Source organism: Cupressus sempervirens, chromosome 10 (genome assembly GCF_028749045.1).
Source record: "Cupressus sempervirens isolate cs-2001-9-10 chromosome 10, ASM2874904v1, whole genome shotgun sequence".
Classification (NCBI taxonomy): domain Eukaryota; kingdom Viridiplantae; phylum Streptophyta; class Pinopsida; order Cupressales; family Cupressaceae; genus Cupressus; species Cupressus sempervirens.
Genome location: NC_143127.1, coordinates 431466809 through 431486738, shown reverse-complemented (window position 1 = coordinate 431486738; position 19930 = coordinate 431466809).

The window sequence follows — 19930 nt, the reverse complement described above, 5'->3', positions numbered from 1 at the left end:
TATTTCTACCCTCAAAATTCAGGTTATGGAAAATGAACAAGTTTGAGATGAGCTTGCTTTCCTCTCCTTCTCTTTCAATTTTGAAATCCACTCTAAAACTAGAGGTTGGGTGAACACCCAAAACCTCTCAAAATTGCCTCTAAATAAGATCCTAAACTCAACACCTCTAAGATGCAATAACTCTCCCCACTTGCCCAAAATTTCTAGAGGCTTCTAACACAACTAGACCTAAAGCTAACCTCAAGGTGGAGTTAAGGTCATCCAACTCATGAATAAAACTATGAATTTTCGCAATAAAACAAAAATGGGGTTTTTGAATGATCATAAAAGTCAACAAAAAAGGCTAGGAGGGTAGAAAATGCCCCCAACCCATACCCATACCCCTTGGGTACTTAGATTTCATGATTTTAGGCCTTTAGGATTAATTAGGGACCTATCAAAAGCTAGAAAATTTTAGGATTTACTAACAACCTTCAAAAAGAAGATTAAACACTAATCCAAATTTGGGATAATTAATCTCGATTATAAGTTGATTAGCAGAAGGGTCACTAACTTAGTCTGACTTAGATCTTTAGGCTATTCGGTTAACCCTAACTATCATGCTAGAATGCATATACAATTCACGAGTGTCAAGCGACACTATAAAAATACTATTACGAAACATTAACATTTATTGATTACAGAATGATACATTCATTCAACGCACAATACAAATAAAATACGAAAAACGGGGTTTGCATCCTTCATCAAATTTAACCCCGCTTTCCACAAACAGTACATAAGATTCAATTTCATTTCTCCATTAGATTTCTCGGCCAAAATATCTTGCACACTCATTGCACACATCAGTAGCTCAAGAAAACCACATGCATATATGTATATAACGTATCAGGGAAATCACATAAATTAAAACATCCATCTTTCAAATAATTCAATTGTTTATCTCATTCTACTCATATTCTTAATCATTAAAATTGCATAATCAAAGTGTTAATTCTGCATTCACTTACTTCATCAATATACATGTCCATAAACTTTAAATAATGAAATCAAATATTTGAAAGTAAAACATCACACAACATGAAATAATATAATATGTTCAGTGTATCTGACAGTGTCTTGACATATCGAGTCATGAGAATCAAAATAATAATGTATCACTATGCTATGATGGGTCAGGGTGAGGCTTCACATCAAGTCAAGTATATCATAGCATTCATCTCACTATCCCACAATGACAATGAAAACCATAACCAACAATAGAATCACATTCATCATAGAGCATACTAACACATTACCATGGTTGAGTTAAAAAGGTCAAGATCAATTCAACATAATACCACAATCACTGAACTCCCAACCCTCTAGTAGACATCCTAAAACTGGTCAACACTCTAGTCAACCCAAACCCGAAACATAGACAACATACAAATAAACAAAGTGCAGGTTTCATAGTTTGGTTTGATTTTGAAAACATATCGTTGAGTTAAATGTAAGGTTTTCAGTTTGCATTTCAATGTATGTTTCAAGTAAAGAGATTCTCAGTTTACCCTACAAGTTAACCCATTCATTTATTTGAATAAAATATAGAATTACCCCTATATATTTAAATTCAATTTCCTAAAAATAATCAAAGGATAATTATTTATTTATTTAAATTATTAAAATAATTCCTTTGATTTAAAATAAAATAATTTGCAATTTTATTAAAAATCAAGATTATTAATAATTAAATAAATCTACATTTCTATCAAATAATTTCCATCATTAAACAAGTAATTAAATTTAATTAATTAATAAGTATATATAAAATAACTATATAAATAATATTTAATTAATTATTAAAATTTAAATCTGTTAATAAATTTTATTAATAAAAATAATAATAAATATTAATTAAACTTTAAATAAATTTAAATTTAATAAAAAATAAAATTAAAAATTAAACAAGTTTCAACGTTTATTTTTATAAGGCCAATCGACCTTCCAATACTGCGATCTGTTGTCGCAGGGCCCACAATAGTAGTGGTACAAAGTACCACTACTGTCATAGTACCTGCGACAGTGATACTCAATGCATGGAAAGGAGGGGGTATGGGGTTTTCCCCACCCCTTCCAACATTTTTTTAATATATATATATATATATATATATATATATATATATATATATATATATATATATATATATATATTTTAACAAATCATTTTTAAAACAAATTTTATTTTATAAAAAAAAATTATAATAATTTTTTTTAAAAGAAGACAATAACCCCCTCATTTAAAATTATTTTAAAAATATATTCTTTTATAAAAAGTTCTAGCCTTAATCTAATAGGGGAAATATGACCAACCGGTTGAATTCTCTATTTAAAACTAAAAAACCCTTCCCGGTTGATTATCTAATTTGCAAAATTATTGGATGAGGATTCTAAGATATTTGAATCTCTATGTATATAGAAGATTTAACATGCATACTAGAATTTCACAATATTGAAACACTCATCATAGAGAATCATTCAGATAACCATTCGATAGTCATGATGAAGACAAGAAAAGAAAAAGCATAATAAACTATGTGAATATTCACAAGAATCTACTTGGACTCTGATGCTAATCGCTACGCCCAAGAAGATTGTGAGAGAAATTTCTCCTCTCAAAGACCTTCTCTCTTCTGAAATTCTTTCCTCTTTCAAAATTTGCGGTTCTTCAAAAATGAACCTTCAATTGGTGATAAGGAGTTCTCTCCTAAAATCGAGGCACTAATTTTTCAATCACCCGTGAGGACTCCTTGCTTAACAGACTTTAACTCTTTATTATCTTTTCTTTATCTTTTTCATGCATATTTAATGAATTATAAAATAACTTTATTTAATTTCATTTGACTTCTCTTTTCAATTAATTTATTAAATTTTAATCTCATGCACACTTTATACAATCTTAAAACTTTTAATAAATTAATATATATTTTTTAACTTTTTAATTTATTTTCGAAACGTTAATTGATAAAATATTTATTAAGTTAAATAATAATAATATTTAACATTTATTTTAAAATGAACTCTAAATATATTATTATTAAATTGAATAAATATTATCACATTCTAAAATTAAACTTATAACTTTAATATTTAAATTTAATTAATTTCCAAATTAATTAAATATAATTAAATATTAAAAATATCATAGCAATTTTCCATTAAATTAAATCATTAATTTAATTTTTTTAATTTGACTTAATTAATAGAAATATCACCAAAGACTCATAAAATAAAATACGAAAACCCATCATAGAAAAACACATACGACATCAAACTAAAGGTTATAATCATGAATTAATATCATACAATGCATTTGGAAGGTAAACAACTCAAATACTTGTCCTAATTTTGTAGGACAAATGGGTTAAAGGTTTAGGATTTGTACTTCAGAATTTATCTCCCCTCTCTTACCATTGAGATAATGTGATAGGGTACGCTCATCCAGGAAATTCAAGGAAGTTGATACCCAGTACCTACAATCTACATAAAATCCATGCATGTAAAAACATAATTATACTAAGCTAAACAAACAATGACAAAAAGTGGTACATTGTGTAGATCCCAACTAGCAGGTGACTACGACTCCCTTCCTTAACGACATTAGAAATGCCATACATAAAGAAAACATAGACACACACCATACACATGCAGTATGGGGTAAGTATCCATAAGAAAACACATGATAATCCATCTAACTAATCATCATCAATAACTAAAATTATTGAATAATCATCATGCATACATGAAGTATAGAGTACCAAGTAATCTCATCATATAATCAACTGAATGTAAAATAATATTTGATAATCTCAAAAAAATACTACTAATAATCAAGCATAAAACTGGCCTAAAAGAGTTCAACAATGATCACATAAATGTAAACTAGGGGCAGACACTACGTGTTTAATGAACATGGACAATAGAAAATGATTAGAATGTCCTGTAAATTGACTAGCAAAAAAGCATGAAATATCATAAAATATTAAAATGAAAAGGTGAGCTTGGCATTTGGAAATAGTAACTAAAATATTCATGTATAAATTATAGTTAAACCAAAGTATTTTCAAAGTAAAATTAAAAACTCAAATCAATAGATATCATATATAAACCTAGCTAGAGATGTAGCCAATGAAGTTTGACTTTTGCATATTGTAATTTGCAACAAGGATTATAAATTATGAAATTATAAATGTTACCTGCTTTCTCCATTAAACATTGCATGTCGTATAGAACACATAGTGCAAGTCCATTTTGAAGGGACTAGTGTTTCCCACTATCAAAAAAATGAAACATAGGTTCAAGTACATGATGTATTGTGGTGGCCTCCTTTGCTAATTTGGCCATGTTTTGAAGACAAATCTTTCACCAGACTTTAGGATCCTCTGCTCGCTCCCTATAATATTATTCAACATATCACCACACTCAAAAGAAATAATGAGAATAGTTCATAAATCAATGTATACTTTAGAGTAATCTAATATCATTTGTTTTCACTATTCAAATTCTTCTTCATGTCTCCCAATTTATAACAAAAGTTATCAAATGCAATTAAATATGATTACAGATAAATAGAAACAATAGAATACTTTAGACAGGAATAATTTGAGGCAATCCCATAATAATGTAAGGAAACTCAGGTGCGGAAACAGCTTCCTACACTAATCTCATAAGGAAAGTATGATGCAAATCCTATTAAAATCTTCTTCACTTACAGATTCAATATCATGTAAATAACAATATTGCAGCCAACCATGCATATAGAAAATAGACAGAGAAAGGAACACATAACACAAGGATTTTTCGGTGGGGAAAAACCTTTCGGTAAAACAACCCCACCCCTTCAGAACCTACACAATGTATTATCTTCAACACAAGGTTACAATACACTTGCAATGCAAGTTCAACATCGACAACAGAAGACTCCAGTAGCTACTCACAGTACCAACAATACACCTTTTTTGCATCGCATCTCTTTGTAACCCTAAAAACACTTATAACATGCACTTCACTTTAGGGCTACTCCCAAAGGTAAACCATATTAGGGTTTTACCATTCTCTGAGAAAATAGGAACCCCAAATTTATTTTGCCCACTATTGGGGTAGAGTGTACAGTATTCAAATATCTTAGTTGCCACATGTCTTCACCTGTCATTGAATCTTCCTAACATAGCTCTTACGTGTCATAGGAATCTGTCATAGCCATTTTAGCCATGATTTCCTTACAATTCAAGATGTCGACACCTCAACATTATTTGCAAGAAATACATTTTACAAAAACAAATAATAAGAATAGGAATTATACAAGGTTGAGACACCTTATTCCTAACAAATAAGCCATTCTTTGAAATACTTCATACACTGCAACTAAATTTTATAATGACTATGGCGTCCTTCTGCATTGCCTGAAACCAAGAGATTCACATAGTTAGTTGTCATGCAATCATAGGTTAATGTTGAACTTCATTTGGTTTCAAAAATAGTTTAATATTCTCTATTAATTAGGGCTAACCATGTGAAGGTGGAAGCTCATTTGGCCCCACCCCCCCCCCCCAAAATATAAATTTCTCATTAACATCTAAAATTCATTCATTTTATTAATAAAATTTAACATTCATGAATTATCACATGATAACATTCATTAACACATTAGTTTCATTAGAACATTCACATTAACATTGAAACATAAGATTCATTAGAACATTTACATGAATATTCAATAGAATATAAATAAAACACCTATACATAAACATCAAACATTATCAAATAAGTTACATGAATCATTTCTTTTTTTGTCCTTCCTTATATTGTTGCAGAGGCATATCCATGTTGTCATCAATATTTCTTCTCACTCGTGAATGTGCACTCGATGTCCTTTGCAAAGGAAAGTCCTTTGCAATAATAGATAAAAGGGTTAAATTTAAAGAAATTGAGACTTTAAAGATTTTAAAGAATATTGTAGCACTCTTTACCTTGCCCAACCACATCATCTTGCCTGTCGGCTTGGACCTCAACACACTCATTTAGGAACAACCTCTACATCCCTTGCAACTACAATATAAGATGTTTTTTTAATCCCAACACATATTATAGTTGAATTTCCATTACTACACCAAATTCACTTTAAAATATTTACTTGTATTAATAATTTAGAAATAAAATTTTGAAAAGAAAATATATACCTTGAATAATAAGAATCCACATTCGAATCGTTGCCTCCACGGTGCTCAACTGATGTATCGGGATTGGTAGGTTGCAATCCAATGTAAATAATTAGTTCATTTATCAACAATATATACATATAAATACAAGACAAATACTCAGAATTCTAAATCATTCATTTTAATATGTATAAAAATATTCACTTTAAAGTTTTAAACAAATATATAATCATTGTTTCCTTACTTTAAACAAATATAATGACTTGTATTTTTGGAACTTAATATCAAATACAATAATTGCTAAAGTATTGAATTTGAAATAAAAATCAATTGACTTATTTACCTCATTGATAGATCCAACAGAAGAACCTTGCACACTCATTACTCAGAGTCATTTAGCCATGAATGTGTAGCCTTTTGTGTAGCCTAATTTCTTGTCCTCTTCAGAGATTGTTTTTTAAAACTCCATGGCCTACATTTTTGCTTGGTATCATGATTTTTTTTTGTAATCAATTTCATCAACACCAAATTGTTTACAATTCAAAAATATTTTCATATAATTTTTCTTTTACTTATACTTACAACTTGTGCAATAAGTTTTGAATATCCACCCGAGCTGAGCTTGTGTTGCCCTTGCTTCTTTTTTCTTGCTTCGGTTGCCTTTGATGTGTCAGGCAACCTATGTGAAGTTTGAAAAATGTTGGATCACATAAGTATTAAGAGTAATTATTGCATAATTTTATTCTTAATTTATTATGACATACCTTCTTTCCTCAAGTGGTACCATTTCTCCATCATCATACATTTTTGCTTGGTATCATGATTTTTTTTTAATCAATTTCATCAACACCAAATTGTTTACAATTCACAAATATTTTCATATAATTTTTCTTTTACTTATACTTACAACTTGTGCAATAAGTTTTGAATATCCACCCGAGCTGAGCTTGTGTTGCCCTTGCTTCTTTTTTCTTGCTTCGGTTGCCTTTGATGTGTCAGGCAACCTATGTGAAGTTTGAAAAATGTTGGATCACATAAGTATTAAGAGTAATTATTGCATAATTTTATTCTTAATTTATTATGACATACCTTCTTTCCTCGGGTGGTACCATTTCTCCATCTTAGGGGCATCCTTTATAAGACTCTCCCACTCAATAATGGGAATATAGGGGGGTCGTTGATAACAAGGGTTTTTTTTTCATTTGAGTCTTGTAGTTGAACCTAATATACTTCAAAGATTGGCCCGCTTTCTCAAGGAGCCTAAGTATTTGAAAGACGTTGGGTCCAAAAAGTGATGTCATGACATCAATGAGTTGGTCCTTTAACTCTTTCATTTTCAAATTCCACCTTTGAAGAAAAGAAAAGAACTATTAGATTCATAAATGAACTAAAGATACCTTTTACTTGAAGAAATTGATAAAATTAAGGAAACATGATCTATCAATGAAATCAAAATATGATACCCTGTGCGTATGGTCGGCCCCAATATACGTAAACATTCATCATTAAGTTTTTCATAAAATATATTATTCCTTGTAAAATAATAATGTGATTAGTATTTATTGCAAGGGACTACATAGGAGGCTAGTGTATTTGATTATGATTATAAGATTGTATAGTAAAATAAAGGATCAATCTTTAAAGTACCTAGAAGTTGGGGTACTTTCATGGGAAGACCATCTTCATTGCTAATGAGCAATTGATCACAATTCTTTAATATTCCCGTACATCTAACATTCAAACACCCAGGAAGGTCCTCATCACCTCATGCATAAAATGAATCCAATATTACAAAATGCTCCCTAATAAATAATAGTTCAAGTGAAATAAACACATGAAAAATGAGAGAGAAAAAGAGGAATCAACTTACCAATAGGTAGTGCCACTGCATTTGTCGCCGAGCTATGTGTTGTCAAATTTGCAGTCGACAGTACTTCTTCAGTTCGATTCCTTGTAGTATGCAATGTGGTGATCAAAGGATCAATAGTAGGAGCTGAAAGATGAGATTGTTATAGCAAAATAAAATAAGATTGCTAGAACTATTTTTCAAAAAATGTTCGAGCAAAACACAAGTGTAGGATAGAACATGCGATGTACTTGAACCATTTGAAGCATCATCCTCTAGGGGATCACCCCTAAACAGCCTTAGCATCCTCTAAAAAAATAACACATGCATTTTATTTAATGACATAAATAAAAGAGTATACTATAAAAACCATTATTGAACTTTTGTTATAATTAAAAATTACATTAATACTTGCTATATATGTGCAAACTAGGTTCACCAACCTATCAATCATATCATCTGATGTAGGAGTCTGAGGTTGAGTTAATGAAAATTGTGATAATTTTCTTCCTATATCATTAATCAAATTTTTAAATGCAACCATAGGATCAGGGGTTGAACCAAAATCAATAATAAATTCAACCAACTCATTTCGCAACTCCTCATCCTTGTGGACTACTTTTTCCTCTCCCTTGTCCTAATCAACACTCATTTGTAGGAGCAATATTATTATCTCTATATTTAAAATCAATCCAAAATAGTAGTGAAGAATAAAAAATACGCATTAACATATTTCTTGTATCTAATTTGTACAAAGACAATGAGTTTTACCTATTGGGAAGAAGAACCATCATCGCCATGCATATCCTGTGGCTATTGATCCATATTGTAGCCTTGTAGTTCAAAAAAAAACATTGAGACATGTTAAAACATGTGTTATTATTCTAAGTTAGCAAAAAATAAATTTAATGGTGTGTTTATCTTCATTGCTTGGAGTTGATTTTAAATGTGCATAGTACGTACCACCTCGCCCATGATAGTGACTTTATTTGTATCTATATGATTCAAATTGTTATCAATAAGAAGCTCTTCTCCACCACATATTGATTTTATTGCACATACAAATACGTGATTTCCCTCACACACCTCAAATATGCAACTGGGTCACTTCTTAGTTGATGCAAATCATGTACTATTTGTAAAACCTACAATATTCCCTGAAGCTCTTGTCCTTCTGTCAATGTATATAGCTATTGTTTTACTTTTTTCACTAACTTTTTGTTGTATATAATTTTTTACAATTGCATGCCTACACATACTTTTTTTATATCTAACAATCTGCATCCAACTATTATAATCATAATAAGGTCTGACATGCTCCATCAATTTAACAACCTTGTTGTAAGAGACCTTTATGCCATCCATGCAAAATAGGCCCAGACCATGTAATGAGGATGGTGCTCTATGATATATCTTCTCTTCAACACAAAAATCAGTGTTCATTGGAGGAAGTTCATTGGCGACCAATTGTTTTTGTAGATGTTTGTACCTAAAGGGCACATCAGAGTCACTTTTACTCTCATCATCATAAGAACATGACCCCCTTGAGTAAGGAAAAATTTCATGTGCTTATTGAATTTATTTATGATATTTTGACCTTGAGTCGATCTCCTTGATTTAGACATACTAAATTTATCACTTTCTTCTTCCATTCCTACATTTTCCTCACTCAAGGAAGACAAATATGAAAAATACCTATTCGTTGGTACCTACACTCCATGAAATACGAGAGATAGGTGACAATGAGATAGATATTTTTAAAATGGTAAAAGACATTAATCTCTATGGGGTGTACAGAATTATACCTGATGATCCATGAGACTATGTGGGATACTCGTGAAAGGGCTTCATATTTATGCAATAGTAAATCAATTATCTTATGTTAGCTAGAAAATTCATGATAAAAAGACTCAAAATTACATCGAATATTAGCATCACATATGAATTATAAATAGTAAAAGGTTATAATCATCCTCCTCCTCCTCATCATCATCATCATCATCATGATCAATAGAAGCATCATCATTATGATCAGTAGTAGCATCATTTGCATCAGGAACACCATCTACTTAATGTTTATATCTACACATATGGTTTTGGAAGAAAAATTTGGTGTAATTAATGTGTCTATCTACAAAAATATTGGACATGTTGCACTTAATGTTTATATGTGTACATATGGTTTTGAAAGAAAAAATTGGTGTAATTAATGTTTATATCTGCAAAAATATTGGACATGTTGTACTTAATGTTTATATCTACACATATGGTTTTGAAAGAAAAAAATGGTGTAATTAATGTGTATATTTGCAAAAATATTGGACATGTTGTACTTAATGTTTATATCTACACATATGGTTTTGAAAGAAAAATTTGGTATATTTATGCCTCTTCATTTTGATTTTGTTCAAGGGAAGTCCACCAATGGTAATAGAAAAAAAGAATGCATTTTCTAAGAGTTTACAATTGTTCAACAAAATTAATGCTTTACAAGAAAATCCACCTAAAGAACTATTAGCTCAAAAGCAAGAACATGGTGTTGATATTAGTTCTACCTTGCTAACTGCTAATGAGTTGGGCTATTATTAACATATTATATTCTTACAAATTTTTGACATAAGGTTGATAAGATATTCATTTTTTAATGTCAAGTTGAGTAACCCTGATTGATGATTGTCACTTAAAGTCACAACTTGGTATACCATTATCCTGCACACACTCTTGAATTTCTTGTAAAATATCCAGGAAGATTTCTTATTGTTATCCCTAATTATCCTCTAGCTATTTATCATTCTCTTGATTTTTCTACCTGTTTTCTTATGTTGGTGAGATATTTTCTTTTTGTTCTTAAATCATATAAACAACTTTCTTTACTCTACATTTCCTACAATCCTTTTGAACATATCTAACTTATTATATGTAACTACCTTTCTTCTAAAAATATTATGTTTGTTTGGATCCCATAAATGGTAACCAAAATCACTATCTTTATATCCCAAGAAAATGCATTTCATCTGACTTAGTTTTATTCTCTTTGGAATATGCAGAAATGCTTCACATCCAATGATTTTCAAGTGAGAATAATTTGCCTTCCTACTAGATCAAATTTCTTCACGACTACCATCATTATAGTAGGAGATTGATTTATGAGGTAATAATTTTTTCTTAATTCTTTTGACCAAAAATATTTTTGCAATCTAGAGGTTGACAACATACTCCTTACCTTTCCATGATAATGTGCTTCATTCTTCCTGCGGTCCATTTTACTGAGGATTAAGGGGTACTATTTATATCATGATTTACGCCAAACCTAATATAATACTTCTTAAATTTATTATAACAATATTCTCCACTATTGTCTTTTCTCAAGAACTTGAACAATTTATTAGTCTCTCTTTTAGCAACAACATGAAACTTCTCAAATATCTTCAATGTTGCATCTTTTCTTTTATAGGGAAAGCCCAAAATTTCTTAGATGCATCACCCATAAATGTGACAAATAATGAGGCTCATCATAATGATCTAATGTTTACTATCTACAATACATCTAGAATTTATCAATTCAAATATATATATTTTCCTTTCATAACCACCTCTAAGAAAGAAAACCCTTCATGGCCTGCCATAAATATAATGCTCACAAATATCAAGGTTATAAGGTTTCAAACCTAGCAACATTTTTTTGTCTATGAGTATTCTTAGGCCCTTTTAACTATATGATCCAAATGTTTATGCCACAAATCTGCTAAAATTTCTTTTTTTTCAACAACATTTTATTTCTTTTCTATTGCATATAATATATAGATTTTTCATATATTGGGTCTTCTAGCCACAAGAAATGCCCTTTTACTAATTTTCCAACCACATTTTACTAATATTGTGGAGTAGCCTTCATCATCCAAATTTCCTATAGAGATTAGAATCATAAACATATCTAGAACATGCCTAACTTATCTCAGTAAAATATTTTGTACATCCTTGGTCTTGATTTTGATAGCTCCCACTCCAATAATTTTACAAAAATGATTGTCTCCCAAATGCACTCTACTATAATCATTAGGATTATACACATTAAGATTATCTTCATTTGGGGTTACATGATGAGATGTCGCAAAGGCAAGAATCCAGTTAATGCTACACCAGAAGGTACATAAAATTGCATCTTCCATAGAAATGGTAAATATAACCTCATTATATGAAACTACAATTGTGGTCTCACCTTTGTTTGTCATGGCCAATTTCTTATTTGCATTGGCTATTTTTAAAAAAATATTTTTTCTCTTGCTTCAATATTTGACATTCCTTTTTCATGTGTCTTAGCTTTCCACAATGATAAGAAGTCATCTTGCCTCTTTTTTATTTTCAATTTCTTCTTAACCTTTAATGGCCTTGATGGCTTCAATAAAATTTTCTACCATGTTCAATTATAGTTAAGGCTTCTCCTCCTTGGTCTCATGTGTAATATTTTCATCACATGTCCTCATTTATTAAGCTACTCCAAACATCATAAAATTTTAGGGTTCATGCTAGTGCAGAAGTGCTTATGGCCATAATCAAGTTCTCTCAACTATCTAGCAAGGAGCATATTAGTAGGATGAAGATCTAAAAGGAAATCTAGTCAATGATTATCTTAAACTGATTTAAGTGTTGTACTACTGAAGAACCCTCTTGATCTTGAGATTGTATAATTTCTTTAGTAAGAAACCTTATTCGAAGTTGTGTTTTTCTCATAAACATCATTCAACTTGTTTCATAATTCTTTTATTTTCTTCTCTTCATCAAGTTTAAAATACACATCTTTAGCTTGGTATTGTCAGATGGTTACAATATCCTTTCTATCCAAATTTTACCAATCTTCATCCAACATTGTTGTGAGTTTATTGATATTCCTTCAATTGGAAAATATAGATCCTTCAAAATCAGTATATCCTACATTTGAGATTTCCATAGGGAAAAGATAGCTCCATTTAACTTCTTTGTATCACTAATTATTATTGGCTCCATTCTACTCACCAAATCCATTCATAAAAATCTTTACCATCTTTTGGGTACCTCTTACTTGAACTTGAACTCATCTCTAGAAACACTACCCTTTCTTAATCTTGTCCTTACTTCAAATACAACTTACTACAGTAAATAGTCTTCTACCACAAACTTCACCAAGTTCTAACTTTTTAGGATATCCAACCTATTTTTGTATGTACTTGGGAGATTATTGTTATAATAGTTGTCATCTCTATAGGTTAAACACAAAATATTCACCTTTTTTTTCTATATGATAAGAGCATGGTCGGTTTTCCTGGCTTTGATACCAATTGTTAGAAAAATGACAATTGAAATGTATGATATATTTGCACAATACTATATAATAGAATTGGATAACAATATACTAGGCAAGAGTAATTACAGAGCATAAAATAACATACCAAAACAATTTAAAAATACACAATAAACTACTTCTTGCTCAACTCTCAGGGTTTACATAGTCCATCTATATGTGTGGATAACATTCTTCAAGATCACATTGGGATCCTTACTTTTATCATGGAGCTATTATACCCTCATTTGTATCTCTTTAAAGGTAGGGCTCAAATTTTGGTATTCACTTGCATGAAGACATTGTGGTTGAGGTGACTAGGTTGTAGAAGTTTCTTTTTTTTTCTTTTCCATATGGATGCACTAGTTCATTTGATATGTAAAAATAGAAAGGTTTCCTTTGTTGGGAAGTGACACATAAGAGGCTCAAAGGCCTTCTATTCTTGCCACACAACTTATTTGTGCATGCAATGAAGAAGGTTTTTGGGGAGGAAATTATCTTGACTATCCTTAGGTATAGAGTTAGTTTTGAGGTGAGAACCTTGTTTTTGGCCATTATGTTGGAGACAGGTGGTACAGAAGTGAGCATGAGTATGCTATGTGGGGAATTTATAAAGGAGTGTTTGGGAAAATGGATTATGCTTTGGAAAACATTGACAAGGTGAAGACAATCCTAATGTCACAAGATTTTATGTAAATCTACATTGAAGTAGGATGGTGAGGTGGTCTCTATGATCTTTTATCTGGCTCTATAGAAATTAGAGTAGAGGAATCCAATAATGAGGTGGAATGCTATTTTCTTGAAGTTGTATTACATGATGTTAAATGAGGGGGTAGCCCCAACCACAAGTAGAAGGCTGTTGGCATTTATCAACATTTTGATTATTTTACTATGAATAGTTTGTGTGTAGATCCATGTAGAAGGTTGCATAGTGGATAGGTAATAGAATGTAGTCCACTATAGCTATACATATCTTAAGGTTGTTTTGAGGTTGGGTATAGGAATCTAACCTTGAATTTTGTATACTACTAGTTAGCCCATTTTTCAGTCTATGGTGAAAGCCACCATTAATTATTATTATTAATTGAAGGAAATTAATATTTACTAAGTTCAAGGGCAAAAGCACAAACTTGTGTCACCCTTTTGTAAAAGAAAAGGCTAACAAAATTATAACTGTTCACCTTCAATGACATAAAATAGGTATTAATGTTTTGAATTTGAAAATAAAGTAAACTAATGAAATGTGTAGAAATGGATGAATTTTAGGATTATAATTTTTAATAATTATTTGGAATAAGAATTGATAAATTTTTCTAATTTTTATTGATAAATTTTTAGGTGTTGAAAAACATTGAAATTTAGGGGTCTAGTTCCCACCACAAAACTATATAGAATTTAACTTATTTCCCTTTGATCTTAGACTATGTTATAGATAACATATATAGATAGAAAAATCAAAATTAAAAATTATCTTTAGAGCTATATTTTCTCTTTTATAATGATTCAAATTTTAACTCACCTGGAATCGATAGATTCCATCTCCCACCACATTTTTCAAAACAAATATATTCTAACTAGGAGAAACATTATACATTTTGGAAGAGGATTCTCTCCTCTAGAATGTCATATAATTTTAAATTTTGTTTGATATGATTTAATATTTTTTTCTTTCTCAAAACCAACATCTTTTCGAGTGTTAAAAGATGTGCTTGTAAAAAATTTTAATTACAATATACTATATCTAATTAAAACACTATAAATTCTATATGAGAATATTGTTGAATCTAAGCTCTATAAAATGGTGTTTATATGTTATTAAAAAAACATCATAAAAAATAATAGGAGTTATTGAAACGCCACTTTTCTGAAATAATTTTTTTCTTTAGTAATTGGACACAAAGTAGTATAAAACATGCATTTAATAGACAATTCCACTTCAAAAAGTGTGAGACCACATATAACTTAGCTAGAATGAATTTATCTAGATCATATATTTGAAAAAAATTGCTTTTTAGATAGAAATACTTAAATTCAGTCGTTCTGATAAGTCAGCTTGAAAGGTGACATAGCTTTGTACTTCTACCCTCTGAAAATGGATTTGAACCAAAACCTCTCAGATATTGTATTGTAGGATTTTGCCTTCCATCAAATGATTTTTTTTTTTCATTTTTTAAATGAATTATCTAGAGGGTGATGACCCAAGGTATAAAAAAACACATACAAATACAAGGCCCAACAAATAGGTCATCATCATCACAATGACCACACAAAGTCAGCATGAGATGTGCTCATAGAAAATAAAACTACAAGAGTGTAATACCTCTCCTTTACTATCATTGTAGACTTCTTTGTTAAACTTCTATATGACTCTTATGTGGATATGTTAGCCTTTAATTATTATTCTACATATAATACTTTAATATGTAGGGTAAGTGATTATACCATATAGTAATGGTTAGTTATTTGCAATGATAATACTTTCACATGTCTACTTGATGATTATGATTTCCTTCATAATGATGATGCTTTAATTACTTTGAGTTAGTAAATGTAATTGCTTCCATAATGATGTCATATGATATGCCTTCAAATTTTGATGATGAGTTGTTTATATTAGAATATAATATTTACTTATACTGATGATTTATTGATTATACTTACTCCACACTTGCATGTGTATGGTGTGTGTGTGTGTCTATTTAATATTTATGTTTGACATGCCTAATGTAGTTGAGGGAGGGAGTCATAGTCACTTGCGATTCAGGATCTACACAATGTACCACTCCTCGTCATTTCTTGTTTAGCTTAGATATATATGTACATGTACATGCTTGTCTTTTATGTAGGTTGTAAGTACTGACATTGACTTCCTGGAATTGTCAAGATGAGCGTGCCCTATCGCAATACCTCAATGGTAAGAATGGGGAGATAATGTTCAGGTCCATTCCCAACCAAAACCTTATTACTTATCCTAAGGAGGACATTTATTTGAATGCCTACCCTTTTGTAAATTGTGAGTTTTTCTTTGTGTGTGTTGTTTGACTTTGACTTTGATCAATTTTTCTTATGTTACTTTTATGTGGGTTTGACTATGTGAGTTGTTAGATAAATGGTTTGATTATGATGTTTGGATTAATCTTATGATATTCAAATTACTAAATATTATTTAATTTTTTAAAAAAGAAATTGTTAAAATATGATGATATTTAATTAATTTAAAATAAATTAAATATGCACATTAATTCTATAAAATCAATTAAAAGTCTAAATTAAGAAATTGGATAAAGATAATTAAAATATTAAAGAATTAATATTTATTTATTATAATTATTTAAATAATAATTAAATTAGAGTTGCATTTAAATAATGAGCTTTAAAAAATTGGATAGGTAATGGGTCAAAGCCTAGATTAATTATTATTTGTTGAGATTAATTATTATTATTATGATTATGTATTAATTCGAGTGGATTTGAACCCAAGACCTCTTCAATGAGAGGCTCACAATTTATTATGTGTTCTTTAACCCTTGGTTGTAAGCACTACAAGCAAGAAGCCCCACTATTTCACCAAGGGTCAAAGTCAACAACTCTCAATTAAGAACCACAGTAGAGAGTGACCTTATGGAGACTTGAACCTTGGCTGCAGACACTACATGTAAGAAGCCCCACCATTTCACCAAAGGCACAGGCCTATAATGAGCTTTAATTATTATTATTAATTAAAATATTAAATTGTGATTCTAAAAGTGTTATGCAAAATAAATAAAGTGAAGAAAATAAAGAAATAATAATTTTAAATTAAAAGTGTTTAGAGTGTGCATGAAAAGATTTAAAAAATTAGGTTATTAAATATTTAATTAAAAATAACTAATTTTTTAATTTAAAAATTACAAAATCCTAGTTAGGGTTAGGGCTCTTTATTAGAGGTGTTTTAGTCATTTTAGAGATAGATAAGTTTTGGGAGAGCAATTGGACGGAGAGTTAGAAATTAACATGTTGATGGAGAGGTTCATGGTGATTTAAGATTGAATTTAAAGAGTAAATTCTAAACTTAATAGTATTGTATATCACGTGTTTTGGGCTTATGTTATCATAGAAATTTTGCTAGTAGATTTGAGGTAGGGTTTGAGAATCTTGCAAATCTTTTTTCCAAAACGATTATCTTCTTCGTGTTTGTAAGGTTGTGTTGTAGGAATTGTTAAAATTTATGAATGAGTTTTATTTGTGAAACTTGAAAGGGAAATTACTTATGGGTTATATTATTTTTGAGAAATTAGGAGGAAATGTATTTACTACTCTTATATAGAAAATTCTGATAAAACATAAATCTAGAAACCCTTGTTTTAATATTAGCAAAACCATGTTGCATGAAACCTGTCAAAACTGTAGGTTGCTCTTAAGAAACTTACATGCAAAGTAAATAGGAAACATGAATATTCATCTAATTTAGAGTTTGATTCAATGTCTTTGTAAATATTTATAAAATTAAAACAAATTGAAAATCAAAGATAAATTAGACATTATTATGCAAATTACAAGTTAAATTTAATATTTAGAAAAAATAAAATTGAGAAAATTATTTGTAAATGCATATTTACATATTTTATAAATAAAATAGAATATATTTAATGTAAAAATAATTAAGTTTAAAGAAAATATACGTATAAAGATATACATGTAAATCGATGTAGTTATGTATGTAAAGAAATAAATATAAATAAATATATTTATGAATGTGAAAATGAATAAATGCATGTTAGAAAAATTAATAAAATAATCTTGCATGTTTAAGAGTAAATAGGCTTGCAAAAATAATGCATGCAAGCTTATTTTTATTTTACATATCTTTGTTTTTAGCCGATTTGGTGTGAAGGCGAGTCGTGAGGCGTAGTGTTAGGCTAATGATCCCGGTGCTACGCATCAACTCCGGTTCGAGTCACACTAGGTTTACCACAAACCCTTTTGCCAATAGTGGCATGTTGTGATGGTTAAGTTGTTATGTTGTTATCCTTGCCATCAAGGTTCAAATCTCATGGGGATGAGGTCCCCCGTTTGTGGCCTCACTGGTTCATAGCTCCAGGTCAAAGCGTTTACCCCTCTTAAAAAAAAATTAAAAAAATTATAAATTAAACAAATAAAAAATAAAAATATTTAATTACTAATTTCAAATTTTAAAAATAAAAATAAAAATATATTATTTATTTATTTATTTTGAAACTATAAATAAATGATCTAACTTATTATTCTTATATGTGAATTGTAAAATAAATTAATAATAATGATGCTTTTATTTATGTAACTAAGTTCAGTTAAGTCTTAATGGAATATAATCTTATTAGATGTTTATAAATGCATGTGTAGTTATATGTTAGTAATTATTTAATTATGGTTTAGTTATATTTCAAGTGAAGTTAACTAGATAATAATTTATTTATGGTGAGTAGATATAACAGGTGGAATTATATTTAATTTAATTGTAATTATAATTATAATTCAAGTTGAGTTATTTATAATAGAACTATGAGTTCAATGGAAATTGAATATTAATATCAAACTTATATGGAAGTTAAAGTAATGCTTTAAGAATTATATTGATATTAATATTTTGTCTAATGCTTTATGTTATTAACCAATCATTTATAATCTAAAATATTTTTAATAACATAATAAAATATTATAGTTAGAATTGATAAATTATTAATGTAGTTAATATTTAATTAAGAGTTAATTTTTTATAATATTGATTATATATATATGCCATTAGTATTCATTCATGTTTTGAATATAAACTCTTAATTAAAGTTGACCTTTAGAATATAAACTAATTTTGTTGCAAAACTAAACTTGTTTTATTATTGTGATTTCTTAGTATATGGCTTTGTTGTATTTTATTTTATGATATTTTTGGGGTTAGGTAGTTGGCTCATTAGTATTGCACACCAAAGGCCATGGGATTCTATTTTCTATATGAAATGATATAACCATTTTTATCTCTCGATTAGTCCATGTATAGTTTGGAGTGTAAGTGTGACTATTCCTTCTTGATCTGGTCATTATGTCTTTTAACCAAAAGGGGTGATGACCATTATTTTGTTAATTCTAATTTACCCAGTCACCTTGCGTTATCATTTATGTTGATGTATGTTCAGGATGATTGTATTGTGGATGATTTTATCTTATGATTTATTCAATAATGTGAATGATTATCTTTATTTGGATCTACTCTGAGGTAGAGGTGGATGTTATTGATATTGGTTTATCACTATTCTCATGATTATGAGACTTCATGGATTGTTACTATGATTATGAGATATCCATTACAGGATGGATGATTCTTTGAGATGTTATATTGAGATGGATAGTGAATCCTAGGTGGATGTAATATTACTTCCTATGCTTCATTAATTTAATTTGATGACTTTCATGATTTTGATTTATGAGAATGTTTTTCTAGTATTTTTTGGATTATTTTAGACTGGAGCACTAGTGTAGGTTATCTAGGTGTATAGAGGGGAAGTGGCTTGCAATCCAAGTTGGGGACCTAAGTGGTCATCGGGACAACTCATTGTA